The sequence below is a fragment of the Gadus macrocephalus genome, chromosome 6 (genome assembly GCF_031168955.1).
Source record: "Gadus macrocephalus chromosome 6, ASM3116895v1".
NCBI lineage: Eukaryota > Metazoa > Chordata > Actinopteri > Gadiformes > Gadidae > Gadus > Gadus macrocephalus.
This window is the reverse complement of record NC_082387.1, coordinates 13545690-13563083: the sequence shown is the minus strand read 5'-3', so window position 1 is coordinate 13563083 and position 17394 is coordinate 13545690. Positions and strand designations below refer to the sequence as shown.

The window sequence follows — 17394 nt, the reverse complement described above, 5'->3', positions numbered from 1 at the left end:
ATTTCAAGATGAAGGTGTCTCCTTGAGCATGATGCACCACACATTTTTCCTTTTTGCCCTCATGCTGATGGTGGTGTTAGAGCAGGCCTCAGACGGTGCAAGATGAACACACGCCAAGGAGATCTTTGACATCCAATGCTGAATCATACTGGAGTTATTGTCATGGGCAGAGAGGCGTATGAAATGATTTAATCATTTTATTCATTTATTTCCACCTTGCTGTTACGATGACCTTCGGTGAGAATATCAGCGCAGAATGTACATGTATTTGTAATGCTTAGTTTATACATGCTTTGTATTTATTCTTCCTGATAAACTGATGAACACACCGTGATCATGAGGGAAATAAGGGGTATGGCAGGCCTGAACTCAGTCATCGTTCGAGGTGAATGAACAGACATTTTTTAATTGTGACCTTGTGTTAGAGTAATGTTAACATTTGTCATTCTCACTTATACAATATTATTTTTCTAAAGTAATTTGGTTGTTGCCAGATATAAAAAAAAAACATAATTTATATAAAAAAAGAAAGAGAAAAAGGTTTGAAGTATTAGTTTTATATTTAATAGTAGCAGATGTGGTAAGGGAGATGCAACACATTCCTCACAACCTGAATGCATTATCTGATGAGTGTACACATAAATATGGCCATAAGCGATGTCATTTATTCATAATTCAAAGTGCAAGGTTTACACGTACACGAGAAATCCATAATTCAAATTAATTGAGAGAGTTAATTTGCGGTTCGATCCTTTTTGTTGCGCGTGAGCATGGTTAACATATTGACACTGGCCTGGTATGAAAGACCCCCTGACAGCTCTGAGCGACTTGTTGGACATCCAGGAAGGACTGGAGGTTATTGGAGGTCGTTCAGATCACCTCCCAGAGGAGACGGCCCTTTTGGACACACACACACACACACACACACACACACACACACACACACACACACACACACACACACACACATACACACACACACACACACACACACATGCACACTCACAGACACCAGCAGCTCCGCTGACTGCGTCAACACTGTCCAATAGGAATGGTGTTTCAACTGGAGGAGTATTTACAGTGTGAATTATTAAACATGTATATTTTTAAATATATGTATGCATACATATGTTTATGAATATATATTATCGATGCATTTATAAATATATCAATGTTTTTTAGTATATTTATAATTTTCTTCTTTCACTCTCTTCACGCATTATGGTCAGGAAAATGAAACCTGAAAAGCAACATTGCGCGATCACTATCATTTTTGCGAATTATTTGGAATCAGATTGGAATTATTATAATTCAAAATATTCTTTACAAAAAACATTTATGCGTCAGAGTTCTGATTTTGAAGTCTCTACTAATTCCACAGCAAGTCAACATTTTGTTATTAAAAGTGGCGATAAAAAATAAGAAGTGCATCCTTAAATGTTATTCATTGTCATTATTAGTGCCTACACAGAAAAGGAGGAGCCGGGATGACGAGAGGGACTTCAATAAAATGAAAAGGAAAAATGAAAATAAAAATAAATGGAAGAAAAGGTAATACGGGAGCATCGGAGAGAGATTATGCACAGCCTCATCCGGCAGGGCCTGTCACATTTATTACCAACTTCAAGGGCTCCTCTGCTTCCTCCTGCCCCATCCATCAGCACGCTGCCTGGCTTTATGTGTGGCCACTGGCCAGAGCTCTGGACCTCGAACCAGCCTGTTGGAGGGAGAGGGAGGACCGGCTGTGAAGGAAGGCTCAGGGGAGGCCGGTCTGACTCCGGGCCGTGGGCGTGGGGTTGTTTCTGGGGTACGGAGATCCAGGAGCACGCACCCCATTGTCTGGCATCCCTCGGCGCGGTGGGCTGGGCAGCCCGGCCTCCTCGGTAAAGACATTAGTGGAGAGGGGGGCCCAAAGTATTTCCACATTGACGAAAATACAGGGCTTCCTTAACCCTCTCTGATCTGTGACAGTCAATGAAAGAAGAAGAAGGAGAAGGAGAAGGAGAGAAAAGCGAAAGGAGAATGTAGGGGGAGACAGGCAGAAAGAGAGAAAGTGGAAGAGAGTGTTTTAGAAGGCGTAAAAATCACTCTGGCTGTAATTTATGTCAATACGTCTCACGTTTAAAATCCTCATTATAGATTGAGCGTGACAAAAGGGATGTGCTTTCATTGTTCAGAGACATCTTCCCGCACACGTGCGCGCACTCACACACACACACAGACAGACACAAAAACACACACACACACACACACACACACACACACATACACACACACACACACACACACACAGCGTTCCCTTCTTCAGGCGTCTGTGCCACACCAGCCACCCCTGTCGTCTTGCTCTGCGTAACCTAGCAACTATTTAATTAAAATAGCATCAGCAAGGGGAGGCTTTATTTTTTTCATTTTTTTTTTTTTTTTTTCATCCTCGCCAGGATTTCCTCCAATCTCGGGCCTTTTCAGAACAACATGAATCAAGACGCCGCCGCGTCGCTCACTGTATTGTGCCTCTCTCCTGCTCCCCTCGTTTGATTCCTTTGTTTCTACATTTGGCATTTCTGCTAAATCTTCCCCGTGCTTTCGCGAGCATAGGTAGAATACAGTGAAAGTCACCTCACACACACATATACACACACACACACACACACACACACACACACACACACACACACACACACACACACACACACACACACACACACTCACACAAACAGGCAAACACACACACACACACACACACACTGACACACACACACAGGCTTGGAGCAGAGCTCCGAGGTGCAGGAGAGATTTTGACGCCATACGTTATTATGGCGGGCGAGTTATACAAATAAGGCCAGTAACCTCTCTGTCCTTCATGGAGCTCTAACTGGAACAGCAGAGCACCTACTCATTAAGCCCTTCTCCTCCTTCACCACCTCCACCATCGCTCCCTTCCTCCTCCTCCTCCTCCTCCTCCTCCTCCTCCTCCTCCTCCTCCTCCACTTCCACACCACCTCCCTTTTCTTTGTATGCGAAAATCACAGCAGCCTCTGATTTGACCCAAAAAAAAGCAGGCGCCTTTTCCCTGCTCTACATGTGTACGTGTGTGTGTGAATGTGTGTTTGTGTGTGTGTACGTTTGTGTGCGTGTATGTGTGAGAGTGAGTGTGTGTTGAGAGTGTGTGTGTGTGTGTGTGTGTGTGTGTGTGTGTGTGTGTGTGTGTGTGTGTGTGTGTGTGTGTGTGTCTGTGTGAGAGAGTGAGTGAGTGAGTGAGTGAGTGAGTGAGTGAGTGAGTGAGTGAGTGAGTGAGTGAGTGAGTGTGTGTGTGTGTGTGTGTGTGTGTGTGTGTGTGTGTGTCTGTGTGTGTGTGTGTGTGTGTGTGTGTGTGTGTGTGTGTGTGTGTGTGTGTGTGTGTGTGTGTGTGTGTGTGTGGAGCTTTGGTGATGCATGGCAATTAGAGGGAATGTAAAGCAGGCCCACGTGTCAGTGTACATCGGATGCACTGTCACTCAAATCACTTCCATGACTCCTCCGCTCTGAGAAACAAACATGGGAGCAATACTCTCGTTCAGGCCTGTCAAAATGGAGTTCTCTCTCTCTCTCTCTCTCTCTCTCTCTCTCTCTCTCTCTCTCTCTCTTTCTTCCCTCTGCTTATTTCTCTCGGCCCTAATGGATACCCCTATGTATCAAAGTGAACGCAGATCCCCGTGTTTCTCCCTCCTGTAATGCACCGCGCTGAATGCGATGGCTGCTGCCGCCGCCGCTACTGCTGCTGCTGCTGCTGCTGCTGCTGCTGCTGTTTCTGCGTAAGGGTTCACACACCACCTTTCCCTCTTCCTCGCACACGCTTTCCCTCTCTCCAAATGCGACCGCTTAGTTTGGAAAAGGGGGTGTTTAGGAGAAGGGGAATGTCATGGTTAATGGCTACAGTGAACCTTTGTTCCGAATGTGGGGCATTATGTGGCTGACCTCCATTTCATGGTACCCTCCTGGCCTCCTACTTATACTCCATGCATACGTCGTCCTTACCATTTCCATGTGTCCAATCCGGCCTGTGTCTAAAGCCACTTGAGACCACCGTTTAAGACCAGGTTGGAAACAGTCAGAAATTAGAAATATGAAAGGACAAAGCCTCTTGCATAGAATGCCCTTATATCTAATAGGAGGCTGCGGGAAATCACTTTGCCTCAAATGCAGGAAAGAGATGGGAGGTTATGTGAGTGTGGGTAGGCCACTCAATAGTCAGTCATTGTTGAATCACTGTAAAAGAAAATAAATGGAGTCTCAATTTATGTGAGGCCAGAGACACAAAATGCTGATCAATAGTTTATTGGTTTGAAAACAAAGCTGAGAGAAATTTGATACAAATGTCCCACAATTCAATGCACAAATGGGTACAATTTGTCTTTTGAATTTAACTATGCTTCTAACTACAGGTAAAACTAAATAATACCCGAGAGATTCCTAGATTATTAATGTAATCATTGAGAGGGCTATTAAAGATAATTGAAAAACACGTATATTTAGCAAATGAATAAATAAAACGGTGTGTTTTTATATTTTTTCTCATTATACAACCTTAGATTTGGAGCACTTTGTCAAATCTTCAGCACTGTATGTTCACCCGGCAATTTGCATAATGGCACATGATTTTGACAGACAGGACTGGAAAGAGGGACCTCTTGACATTTGTATAATGGTTCTTTACAGGGTGCACATGCTTGGGGGTGGGGGTGGGGGTGGGGGCATATAGGAGGAGTGGCATAATGAAAAATATTAGGGCGCAGGGTGAATCTCTAGCCCCCCTGTTGAGACAGCGCCCATGTGTGTTTTTAATACGTTTGATATACCGTTGGCAAAAAGGAACAATAAATCACAATCTAGCGTTGAAACTCTGTGCGTCCAGGATTCCAGGCATTATTCTACTTTTACAGCGCTCAAACTAAAATAACAGTCCATTCACAGCCCAACCACGTGCTTTTACACGTTCTTTTAAAACCATTACCCGTCCATATATTCAAGGTGTCGAATAAAATACAATGTTCCTTACCAACAACGGCATAATCCCATACACTGAATTAATGAGCAGAGGGGATGGTGATTCCTGTGTGCATGCCAGCTCCCTGACGGGCCACTCCCTCTCGGGTTCCCATTGAAGTAGAGGACGCAACACAATAGCGCCCTTACAATAGTATAGTATATATAACGCGTTCCAACTATATCATAATATTAACAAATGACGAAGGATAACTTGTGTTTTTTGTAGAAGGATTTCCCTGTTAAAAAAAACGACAACAACAGCACACCCATCGCCACAGCAGGATGTGGGTGCACACGACAGAGGGGTGTGTGGGAACAAGAGGGTGTGTGTGTGTGTGTGTGTGTGTGTGTGTGTGTGTGTGTGTCTGTGTGTGTGTGTGTGTGTGTGTGTGTGTGTGTGTGTGTGTGTGTGTGTGTGTGTGTGTGTGTGTGTGTGTGTGTGTGCATGTGTGTGTGTGTGTGTGTGTGTGTGTGTGTGTGTGTGTGTGTGTGTGTGTGTGTGTGTGTGTGTGTGTGTGTGTGTGTGTGTGTGTGTGTGTGTGTGTGTGTGCGTGTGTGTGGCGAAGGGGGCAGGGTTGGGGGGTGTTGCGGGCGGTCCAAAGAGGGACAAAGACTCTCCCTGCCCCGCCCCTCCTCCTCTTTTACCCTGACACACTCCCCTCGCTGTGTCTTGCCCGGGTGACACGCGCAACAATGCCATCCGCCTGTAGCCAGCGTTAACGGCCCCAGACACGGACCCAGCCTGGGGCCATATGCTCTGCCTGTGGCCATCACACGGCCCCCCAGCCCCGGTCCAGGCGACCGTGGGAGAGACGTGGAAGAGAAGAGAGGGAGCGTCTGGATTGAGACCTTAAGCGACGGCGGGAGAGAGGGAGGGCTGTTCTGTGCTGTCCTCTCCTCCTTGGTCGGACGGTTCAGGACGTGAGGTGTCATGAGGAGTGGCGGGGCGATGGCACCGTAGCCTATATGAAGGATGGTGATTTAGTTGTTCTCCTATGGACTCTGTGTTTTCATGGAGGATGGAGTCCGCTCTGATTGGTTCCACAGCACCCGGAAGCTTGTTTTAAACCAATCGTCATGGTTCTTTATTCTATTAAATGTTCACGCTGGATGCAGTGTTGCTGTGCGACTCTACTTTTAGGATTCGTGTCACCGAAACATTTCCACAGTATTACCTGCAATATTTGCACACCTTTCACATTGTACAACACAAGGTGTCTATCGTACAGGCACAACACACTCCTGCACAAACAACCATGAGCACACACACAAGCACAAACAAACACACACACACACACACTCAAACACACACACACTCGCACAAACGCACGCACACATACACGCACACACTTCATTAAAATGCCTCAAACCCTCTTCCATACGGACACCTCTGCTTGCCGCATGCATTAATTAGCACTTTGGTAACAAGCTAGCTCTTTTCTTCACACCCAGAGCCTCTTTCATTACCATGACAGTGGCTAGCGGTGGCCGTGGGCCGCGGGCCCCTCTCCTTGGGGCCCCTGATTAAAGGTAGCACCCCTACCACGTCAAGCTCCCCGCTCCTTTCATCATCACAGCCACACAGCGTCTCTCGGATGATCCCCCTGACCACAAACTGTCAAGTGTACCTATTTCTATATGTCCAGCCCCCCCCCCCCCCCCACCTCCCTGCCCCATCCTCTTCTCCGCCTTCTTCTTCTTCTACTTCTTCAATCATTCCTCCCAAAGAAGAGCCAACCTTCGCTAGAGCTGGTCCTCCACCACAATCTAATTGTCACCCACCCCCCACCCCCCCCTGTAGATTCTCACGGGCGTCTTTCCTTTTAAACCCGGAGCCTAATACATGTATGCAACAGGGGGCGGACCGCGCTGTGCAGGCGCTCTCCATCCAGCGAAGATGCAGATCACACAGGACTAAGGCGATTCACACCGTGGACTTCACAATGGCAACCCAGAGGGGCGACCCTTGCAAAAAAGACAGGGCCTTCACCCTACAAAGGCTTATCCTAATTCTTTTTCCCCCTATATGGAAAACCACTGCCACCCCCCTTCGCGGTAGTCATGCGAGCATCCTCACACCTGACTGGCGGGGTAGGCATCGTCTCGGGCCCTCAGCCCATCGGGGCCCTCTCCATTTGGGCTGGGATTTCAAGGCAAAATGTCTCATTAGCCCCGGTCCTCGGTAAAGGGGCGCAGCCCAATTCAAATTCAGTTACAAATTCCCTTTGAATTGAAGGAGGAAGCGAAGGAGAGGGGAGAGAGAGAGAGACAGAGACAGAGACAGAGAGAGAGAGAGAGAGAGAGAGAGAGAGAGAGAGAGAGAGAGAGAGAGAGAGAGAGAGAGAGAGAGAGAGAGAGAGAGAGAGAGAAGGGGAGAGAGGGGATAGAAGATGGTCTCAGCCCACCGCTGTGGCCTTGCACCCGGAGGGAGAGAGCAGGGGAAGGGTAAGGTCCTGCTGAAGCAACAGCAATTTCACGCCGCCATTACCTCTACTGGCAAGAGAGTTATGCTAATGCAGTTTTAGCGGTGGAAGGGCTGGACAATAACGGTTAGGGCGGTCAGAAGGTAATGATTAAGCCCTGGCAATAGCATTGTGATAGACCCTCTGCATTCACAAACTGTATTCTTTCTTTATGGCTCACTCTACTTGACACAAGCCAATGCCAATTGTAGCGGGGTGGGCATTTCATGGAAAATCCATAATAAACAACTTGATATTTTGCTGATGTAAAATGTGTGTGAAGGGTGTGGCCTACATCCCTGGGAGTTTCCCCTCGAATACAAGCCATATTTCCATTATATTTCAAAGTTGTGACGGACGGCGTCTTCCTCTATTAGAACGCTCGCTATTGACCATCATTAGGCCCAAGAAGTACAAAGGCACACGGTCATGGCTTATATTATTTCTCTCCACATTTGATCCGTCCATGGCACTCAGCAGGGGGTATGTGGGGGGGTTGTGGGAGTTGGGGTACCACCACCACTTCTATCAATCACCCACATCTTTAAAGCAGAAAGCATCTTCCTACAGGAACCCACTCCTTTACCTACGAGTTGACTTGTGACATCCTTTAGCGCCCCGTGACACCACATCCCCTGGGCCCGTCAAAATTCCATCATAGCTTCACACCATTCCACACAGAGGTGAAAATCACATCCAGCTCCACCAGGTGACCCTCTCCGTAGAACAATAAGGCCAAGTAGGCCTCTCGCTAAGCTTCACATCGCCCCAAAGTTGAGTGGTTTAAGATCTGTGAAACAGGAAGTGTGTGTGCGGCTGCGGAATCTGATGCCGTGTTATGATTGGTCCCCTTGGTGTTTGGGTCCCCAGATCTCGCCGCTATACGGCAGGCATATACCGGGGTGTCCCTCGCTAATGATGGTTTCATCTTGTAGGCTGCCCGAAGCCTAGGGGGGGGGGGGGGGGGGGAGGGTGGGCATGCTTTCTACTAACAAGGAGGAAGGTTCTCCGAGAGCAACTGGCAGATGGACGTCAGAGATCCTAGGGACCTGATAGACATCGTATCACACACACACACACACACACACACACACACACACACACACACACACACACACACACACACACACACACACACACACACACACACACACACACACACACACACACACACACACACACACACACACACACACACACACACACACACACACCAATCAGAGCCATCTCCTTCTTCTACCATTGCAAGCTAATCATGAGGATTAGTGGATGCTAAATGCAGGTACTACGCACGGAATCAATGAACACCTTCTGGTGAAGATTGCTCGCTGCCGATCTATTGAGGAATGACGCAGATTCTGCTGCTCCGTGCTGAGATGGAAAAGAGGCAGATGGGTAGTTCGCACCGCGCACACACGCCGGCCTCTCCTACTCCACCCCCTCGATCTCTAACCCTTCATTAGGCCTCTCCGCCAACACCACAGGAGTCCGGCCTTCTGGTTCTAATAAAGCAGTTGAAAGCATGTGGTCACAAGGTAGGGCCAGACAGGAAAAATAGGGGTTATTACATGTTAACACCTTTCAATCAAGTGTTCCCCTGTTGGTAATTGGCGGGATTACTGCATTTCAGGGTTTTTTTTAGGCGAGGACTAAGAGAAAGGATGAAGGGGGTCCTATTAGGACTGCATGATGAAAGAAGTATATACGAGGGAAAAAACTGATTTCATTATTTGATCACGTTCTACGACAAGTCGAACATATAACAAAAAAAAAAAGATCTTTAGGAGTCAGCCAATGGTTGAGAGAAATGTTCCTTGATGTGCATTTGATACACTGTGATTTCTTCCCATCCCCAGAATAGCGTTGTGAATGCCGGGCTGTTTCGGTGAATTCATTTGGCAAATTAAATTTCATTGGCTGTCATGGAGTTGGAGTTCACCACTAAGGATGTCTGCATTCCCTTTTCAATCAAACAGGCTACATCTGGCTTCGCTGTGTGCATATTCCGCCAACTTTATTCCACAGCCTTGCCGTGTCCGAGTGCCAATCAAGATAAGGCTATACATTAAGTAGATGATTTGATTCTCCGGCTAGAGAGTGCTCTTCAGCAGCCGACACCGATATAAATGTGTGCATGTGCGCATACTTTATTCGGACGGCAGTCCAAAGTCAATTCCCTATTTTTAAGCCATCTCTCATTTCTGTAAATTGAAAGGAGCCACATGGATAGAGAGGAGTGTGGTTGAAAAAAAAAAAAAAAAGAGCACCCGCACTAGCGAGAGTTTGTCGGAAGCGAAGGAACAACCGCGGTGTGATGGAACTGAAGAGCCGAGGAGAGGCGGTGCGTTAGCGGAATGAACGGGCGAGGGCTGATGCCCTACAGCACACTGCAGGGGCTAAAACGTTCCCCCCCACCGCAGCCCACCACCTCCCCCACCACATCATCGACGCAGGGCGCTCAGAGACGAGAGGCAGACGCAGATTAGCAGACTCTGCTTTCGCCCTAGGCAGTCACCGGGAGAGGTCTTTGCTCAGGAAGGTGTACGTACAAACACGTTGCAATTTGCTATCGTCAAAGTGCAACCCACACACATTCCGGCCGTGCGTAGGCGCACCTGTGCGTATGCGCTTGCGTTCATGTGTGCACGCACGCACGCACACACGCACACAGGGACACACATGGACACAGACGAATATACACACATATACCCACACATTCACACACACAGGCAAATTGCAACATCTTGATAATGGCAGATTGAAAGCTTGAATCGACATTATTGGACATTAATGAAGGATTTAATCATAACCTCAGCCAGTTACAGAATAAGCCTGTAAACGTCTTGAACAATGTGATATCCGGGTTGACATTATCAACCCAGTTATAACATTTCTCTCTCCTGAAAGAAAATCGTTCCCTCCTCCTGCGCTGGGGCGCTACGGCTGACAACCTCTTCAATCTTTATTTCTCATATTAGCACCACTCACACACACACACACACACACACACACACACACACACACACACAACACACTCCCTGCAGAGTGTGTAATGCTTGAACTCTTCCCGGAATGTGCCGTTCGTACCAGGAGGTAGACTCAGCACCCCCCACATATATATACTGTAGAAGTATCACAACAAGCACGCAGACACACTGACGTTCTAGCGAGTGTAGAGCCAAGAACTCCCGGGATACGACTAATAAGGACCAGAACTGCCTGTTCCAGTTACTAGTCAGATCAAAATAAAATACCTACATTTCCCACATCCAATGTGAGACACAGACTAACAAGCTCCCCGACGTCCCAGACTATTTCAATTTCACCTTGAAACCTAAAACCTAAAAATAAATCCCTTTCAATAATCATGGGCACATATCAATATTACAAGGGGCTGTAATCAATCCCCTGATTGCAGCTTAGTTCACGGTTCACCTTCCACCTATCTGAGTGTGCTGGTTGCAGCCTCAAAGAGACACATAAAGAGAAATGTCAGGAGCATTCTCCCTGCCCACTGCTTTCAACCCCTGGTGCCCATTAACAGCCACGGAGTCATTGTAATTTCAACCTCAACCCCAAATCTGTTTAATGAGAGCAATGATCCGCAGAGAGAGAGAGAGAGAGAGAGAGAGAGAGAGAGAGAGAGAGAGAGAGAGAGAGAGAGAGAGAGAGAGAGAGAGAGAGAGAGAGAGAGAGGGGGGGGGGGGGGGGGGGGGGGAAGAGACAGAGAAGAGAGAGAGAGAGAGAGAGAGAGCAGGGCACAGAGGGGTAAAGTGTTTTTCACGAGAGGGCCCTTATTTTATTTTATTATTTCTTTAATGTTTTTTATCAGCCTAGAGAAGCAAAAAAAAAAAAGACTAGAAGAGCTGCTATTTCGCATTTGCTTCAAAGCGGCGCTTTAAATTGTGCAGACGAGACTTCATTTCCTCTTATCTGCTGGCAGTATAGCTCCTCTAGAGCGCCAGAGGAGCAGGGAGAGGAGAGAGGAGGAGGAGGGAGATGTGACGGAGCAGAGGCCTGGTGCTGGGTGGTGCTGGTGGGGGATGTATGGAGCATACAGCGGCATACAAAGACAGGGGGGAAGACTAAAATTAGAAGAAGAAGAAGAAGAAGAAGAAGAAGAAGAAGAAGAAGAAGAAGAAGAAGAAGAAGAAGAAGAAGAAGAAGAAGAAGAAGAAGAAGAAGAAGAAGAAGAAGAAGAAGAAGAAGAAGAAGAAGAAGAAGAAGAAGAAAGAAAGAAAGAGAGAAAGAAAGAAAGAAAGAAAGAAAGAAAGAGACAAGAAAAGAAAAACGGAGGAGGTAGTTGTCAGACATTACAGTTATGTGCCGTGGGAGGGGGGTCTAAAAAGCTGTGTCCTCTGCCAGACCCTTGAGATGGGAGATGCGTGTGTGTGTGTGTGTGTGTGTGTGTGTGTGTGTGTGTGTGTGTGTGTGTGTGTGTGTGTGTGTGTGTGTGTGTGTGTGTGTGTGTGTGTGTGCTTTGTTACAGAGACAGGAGAATACACTCGTGGGTGGGTCTGCACTGCCCTGCTAAGTTTCAATGGGCCTTTTGTGTCCTCGCGTCTGGTTGGTTGTCTCTGCTCAGAAGACAACCTCTGCCAACCTGGTTGTCCTTGTAAATGTATGCTGCGAGCGCTATTGAGTGATATTTCTGGCAACAATGTCATGATGAATATGCCATTGTGCTACATTTGAACTTATATCTGGGATGGGATTTTTTTTTCTCTGTCTGATATTAGCAGAAAGTATGTCAATATATTTTTTTTTAGTACAGGGTTACATTCATACATTTATACTTTCAAAATATGACTGAATTACATTTGCAGATATGAATAGACTTATAGTAGTTTATTTCCAGCCGCTCCATGACAGGACTGTATTATTATATCACTTTGCACAAATGATGAAACCATAAACACACACAATAGTCAACAACAATGTGTGGAGAAATGTCATCCACGAGTAAGCGCAATTTCAGTTCAGTAACAGGTTGTACAGTAACAATTTGTCATGGTGAGTTGGTGTGTGGTGTGTGTGTGTGTGTGTGTGTGTGTGTGTGTGTGTGTGTGTGTGTGTGTGTGTGTGTGTGCACAAGTGTGTGTGTGTGTGTGTGTGTGTGTGTGTGTGTGTGTGTGTGTGTGTGTGTGTGTGTGTGTGTGTGTGTGTGTGTGTGTGTGTGTGTGTTTGCGTGTATGTATGTGTGCGTGTGCGTATGTGTGTGTGTAAGCATGCCTGTGTGTGTTTGTGTGTGTGTGTTTATGTGTGTATGTGTGTGTGTGTGTGTGTGTGTGTATGTGTGCGTGCATGGGTGTGCATGTGTGTGTGTGTGTGTGTGTTTGTAGACGTAGCCATTGGCTACGACCATCAAAACTATATCTATACTATCCTATCTACAACACATAAAAATGTGACAGCAAAGTGCTGGTAACATCCCTGACCAAAACTCCCGGCACTGAGTTAGCGACAGAAGTCCCAGTGGGGAAGAAGTACAGCACAGCGCCGATGTCCTCCTTTAGCTCACAACAAAGCATCTTAGCGAGAGCCATGCCGCCGCAAACCTTTGAGGTTGGATTGAAGGAACGTTCCAAAAAAAAGAAACGAAGAAAAAGAAAATGTCACCAACTCCATCTGTGAAGAAGATTTTAGATCGGAAGTCTGACAATGAACATACATCAAAGGGAAACGCAGACCCCACAGTCTTCAAACGGAGGGGGGGGGGGGGGGGGGCTGGTGGGTAAGGGTGGGGTGGAGGGGGGGGGGGGGGGGGGGGGCAGTGAGCAGCCGCAGCACATTCAGGGTTATTAAATAGATGAATATTGACAGGGTTTTCCTATCTGAGGTGAACCGCGGCTCAGCCCCATATCTCGGCACATCCGACGGAGGCCAGAAGAGATCGTGAGCCCGGCCCCGGCGCGCTCGGCTAGCTGGCAGCTATATCCTCGGCAGCGGCTCTAATTGACGGGCAGAGCGCGAGCAAAACAGCCCTCTGCTTTCACCCTTCCCACTCACTCCTCTCTCCCCGTTGCCCACAGGACCGGGTTGTTTTCCTAAGCCAATCAGGGGAAGGTTTTTTGTTTGCGCAACCTCGACTACGTCCTTGAGCAACGCTTTCGGCCCCTATTCATCTCAACCAAACCATCCCCCCCCCACCCCTTCCTACCCCCCTTAAGGGTTTAACTGGTGGGCAAACATGGCGCACGTGGGTAATAGCGAGGGCACCTTGGAGGACTGTGTGAATATTTACCCTAACGTCAATGAAGAAGAAGGGAGAGGGTGGGGGGTGCATTTAAACAGGCCCTCTATTGGCAGGGTGAGGTTTGGACGTTGGGAGGGGGGATTGGTATTTCTCTAAACACTGGGTAGTTTAAGAAGGATACTGCTATAAGTAAGAGGATGGGAGAAGAAGATGTTTGCACTGGTTATGCTAACAGCTCATTATATGTGTTTGAATGCGGCTCGAAGCCTCTTGTCTGTTAAGCTAATAGTAGTTCTTACTCTACCTGGGCTCCATAAACAGAGAGGAGAGTTCCAAGGGTCTGACGCGATGGCAAGCGAACGGGGGGAAATTGTCTTGCTCTGTAACTTGGCTGAATAGCAGAGGTTGTTCAAAATGTCAGGTCCATGAATAAATACATGTGAAAGTAAAATGGCAGTCTCTCACACACCAGGGCTGTTTCAGGGGGAATGAAGGTAAGAGCAGAGAAAAACCTATCACTCAGCCAAAACATTCTGTTTATCTATTTTTCGAATTAAAATAAAAAGTTTGGTGTAAAGTATTTGTAGAAAGTTTTGACATTGGATGAGGCATTTCGATTCTCTCGAACAGCTGATAAATGCAATCCATAAAAGACCAGCACACAATTCCCCTGCAGAGACCAAGGGGAAAGGGAAAGCCAAGGAAACAGCAGCAATCAGCCACTGGATTGCATTGTTGTTGTTTGTCATTTGGATTTGAGGGATGATTTGATCAGGCAGGTTCTTCTGTCTGGTAAAGCGACGCCAGTGGTAATATGTTTAGCCAAGGCAAACACCAATAAGTAAATGCACATTTGATTTACTAAAATATATGTGTGGGGCTAGGCTTGGCCTCTCCTTTGTTTTCAATCTTTGAACAATTCTCTCCATTCTAATTCTCCCCATTTGACTTGTTCCTTTAACTTTGAACAAATGTACACGTTTAAAAAACGCTTTCGGTGGAGGAGGAAACAACCAAATCATAAAGCAAGTGAAACCCAAATACACATTATTTGAAACAACTTAAATTCATTCAGTCACTTTATTTCCGAAGAAAACTAACAAATGAAATCCACCCCACCTATATGTTTTAGATCTATGATATTCCTCTGGGAGAGAACTTATAGGAGCTGGGTGCATATTGAATCTTTAATACATTAAAACAAGATGGCTGCCATCCGTCACAGTTGCACACACCCCTCGTCGCAGGAGCAATGGCACTCACACAGGAGACTGTTTCTCCCACCAGATCTTTGCTCCTGCTACACACAGCTCTCTAAAGAAATAGGCTAGGGGTGGGGGGCGGGGGATGGGGTAACTTTCCATCGCTCATACTAGCGACTGTGCTACCCCCCTTAGATGAACAAAGTCCCAGTCACATATTACTGTACACACTCCAACCCCAAACTCTGCCAGGGACCCCGAAGCAAGCATTAAAAAGAATGATCTTATTGCAAGCAGGAAGAAGAAAATATATATATTTTCCCGGCATGTCGACAGAGAAGAAGATATAATTGCAGAATGATATGTTTTATTTATTCATTTTGCTGATGTCTATTTATAATTCAAAAGCTCCTTGTGTTAGCTTCTAAGGATACTCTAGTGCTACAAGGGGCAGCATGTTAATGCACATCTACTTATTGCAGAGTTCGGACGCACCAGTGTGTTAGCATGGTGTATTAACAGCACATCGTGTACTGAATATTAACAATTCTACAAGCAATTAGTAGTTCAACAGTAGTTCAGCTCAGTAGTATGAGTTGTTTTTATTGATTCCTTATTCTTATTAAATATGTATTTGCTTACCACAATAACACTGTTGAAACACACACACACACACACACACAAACACACGTTAACACAAACAAACGTTAACACACACACACACATGTTAAAACACACACAAACACACACATACGTTAACACAAACAAACATGGACACAAACACACGTTAAAGCACACAAACATGAACACACACACACACACACACACTGACACAGACATTAACGCACACAAACATGAACACACACACACACACGTTAAAACACACACACACACACACACACACACACACACACACACACACACACACACACACACACACACACACACACACACACACACACACACACACACACACACAAACGCACACACACACAAACACAGACAAAGCCCTTTGTGCCTTCCTCCACACAAGTGCTCCTCCAGGGGCCAATCCTGTGCTCCAGAGGCCTTTAGAGGGGCAGCAAGCCGGAAAATGACCCCATGCTGTCCTCACTCGGCCCTACCCCGCCTGCTCACGCCTGTTTCCCAGCGACTTGCTAAGGGGGGGGGGGGGGGTTGGGTGCAATGCCCCCAGGCCTCCCTCTCACGCCACACACCACCTCCCGGGGCCAAACGTTAAGGCAGGCTCCTCACTGTGGACAATGAGGGCCCAGAGACGTGGGAAAGAAATGTCACGGGGCTCCCTGACAGGCCAGGATTGACCTCTTGAACCGCAAGGCTGGTCCCACTGGGACGCTTTATGTAAACACAGGCTGTCCAAGCAGGCGCCAGGCCCGCGCTTAATTAGATTCATAACCTATGGGGGGAGAGGTACACAATCTACCATTTAGTAGCCCTACTGTTCCACAGGGGCTGGGGGCCATGGCCTGATTACACTGTGGAGAACGGCCAAATAGAGGTCCTCCCCACAGAGTTACACATGATATACTGCAGTTAATAAATTACATAATTAATCTATATATATATAAATATATATATATATATATATATATATATATATATATATATATATATATATATTAAATAATATGATTTTTCACATATAATAATATGGATTACATTTAAGATAAGGTATTATTTTCTACGAAAAGAAAGCATGTTGTTAAGAAGATCATTCTATAGATAATAACTATTTATTGGCCTTAAATGGAGTAGTTTTGTCATGTGCTGGGGGCACAAAAAGCTTTACAAAAGGCTTGAATTGTTTTGCGAGTGCCCGTCCCCTGGTCAATAAACCCCTGACCTCCCAGCCGTGCACCCTGCCCCTCTAGTTTGTCCACATCCCTGGACATAAAGGAGGAGCATGTCCACTGAGGATACGGTCAACCACGGAGGACTGGGGAGGGGGCGGTGGTGGAGAGAGTGTGAGGAAGGGGAGGTCTGTCTATAGGCACGGTTAGGGGAGGGGGACATGATGGGGTGGTGTTTATGGAGTGGTCCGAGTTGGGGGGGAGAGGGGAGGGTTAAAGAGCAGCAGAAAAAAAAAAAACACAGGGTGTTTAACTAGTTTGTGATGGACACTACCAGACAGCACACTTGACCCCCAGACTAAACCTAAAGGGTACAGAGTCTGGGGGCTCTTTAAAAAATCATATCACCCAGCTTAGAGCAGACAATGTTTAAATCATCTTCTTCATTTATTCAGGGATATCTACTTTATAACTCCAGTAGGAGAGGAATTAGATTCACGTCGAAGGTTACACGGACAAATTGTTTAATTGAACTAGACTGTGACGTAATTCATCAAGACTTTCACATGTTCACCTTCCATGTTGACTATGAGCACCACTACATGGGCCACCGATACAACCGCGTGATAAAAAACACTATTACTACTTCTCTCAGGTTCACGGGTCACACCATTAAAGTGTTGAGTAGGGTGGCAGTT

The 17394-nt window shown here is 46.6% G+C and overlaps 1 long non-coding RNA gene across 1 annotated transcript in view; it reads right to left on the bottom strand.

Moving 5' to 3' along the window:
• Positions 1 to 62: 62 nt before the first annotated feature.
• LOC132459628 (uncharacterized) overlaps positions 63 to 17394 on the bottom strand; it is a 34177-nt gene continuing 16845 nt past the window's right edge. Inside the window, exon 2 of the long non-coding RNA XR_009526275.1 lies at positions 63 to 1962. This is a non-coding gene — a long non-coding RNA (uncharacterized LOC132459628). The remainder of the gene's footprint in view (positions 1963 to 17394) is intronic.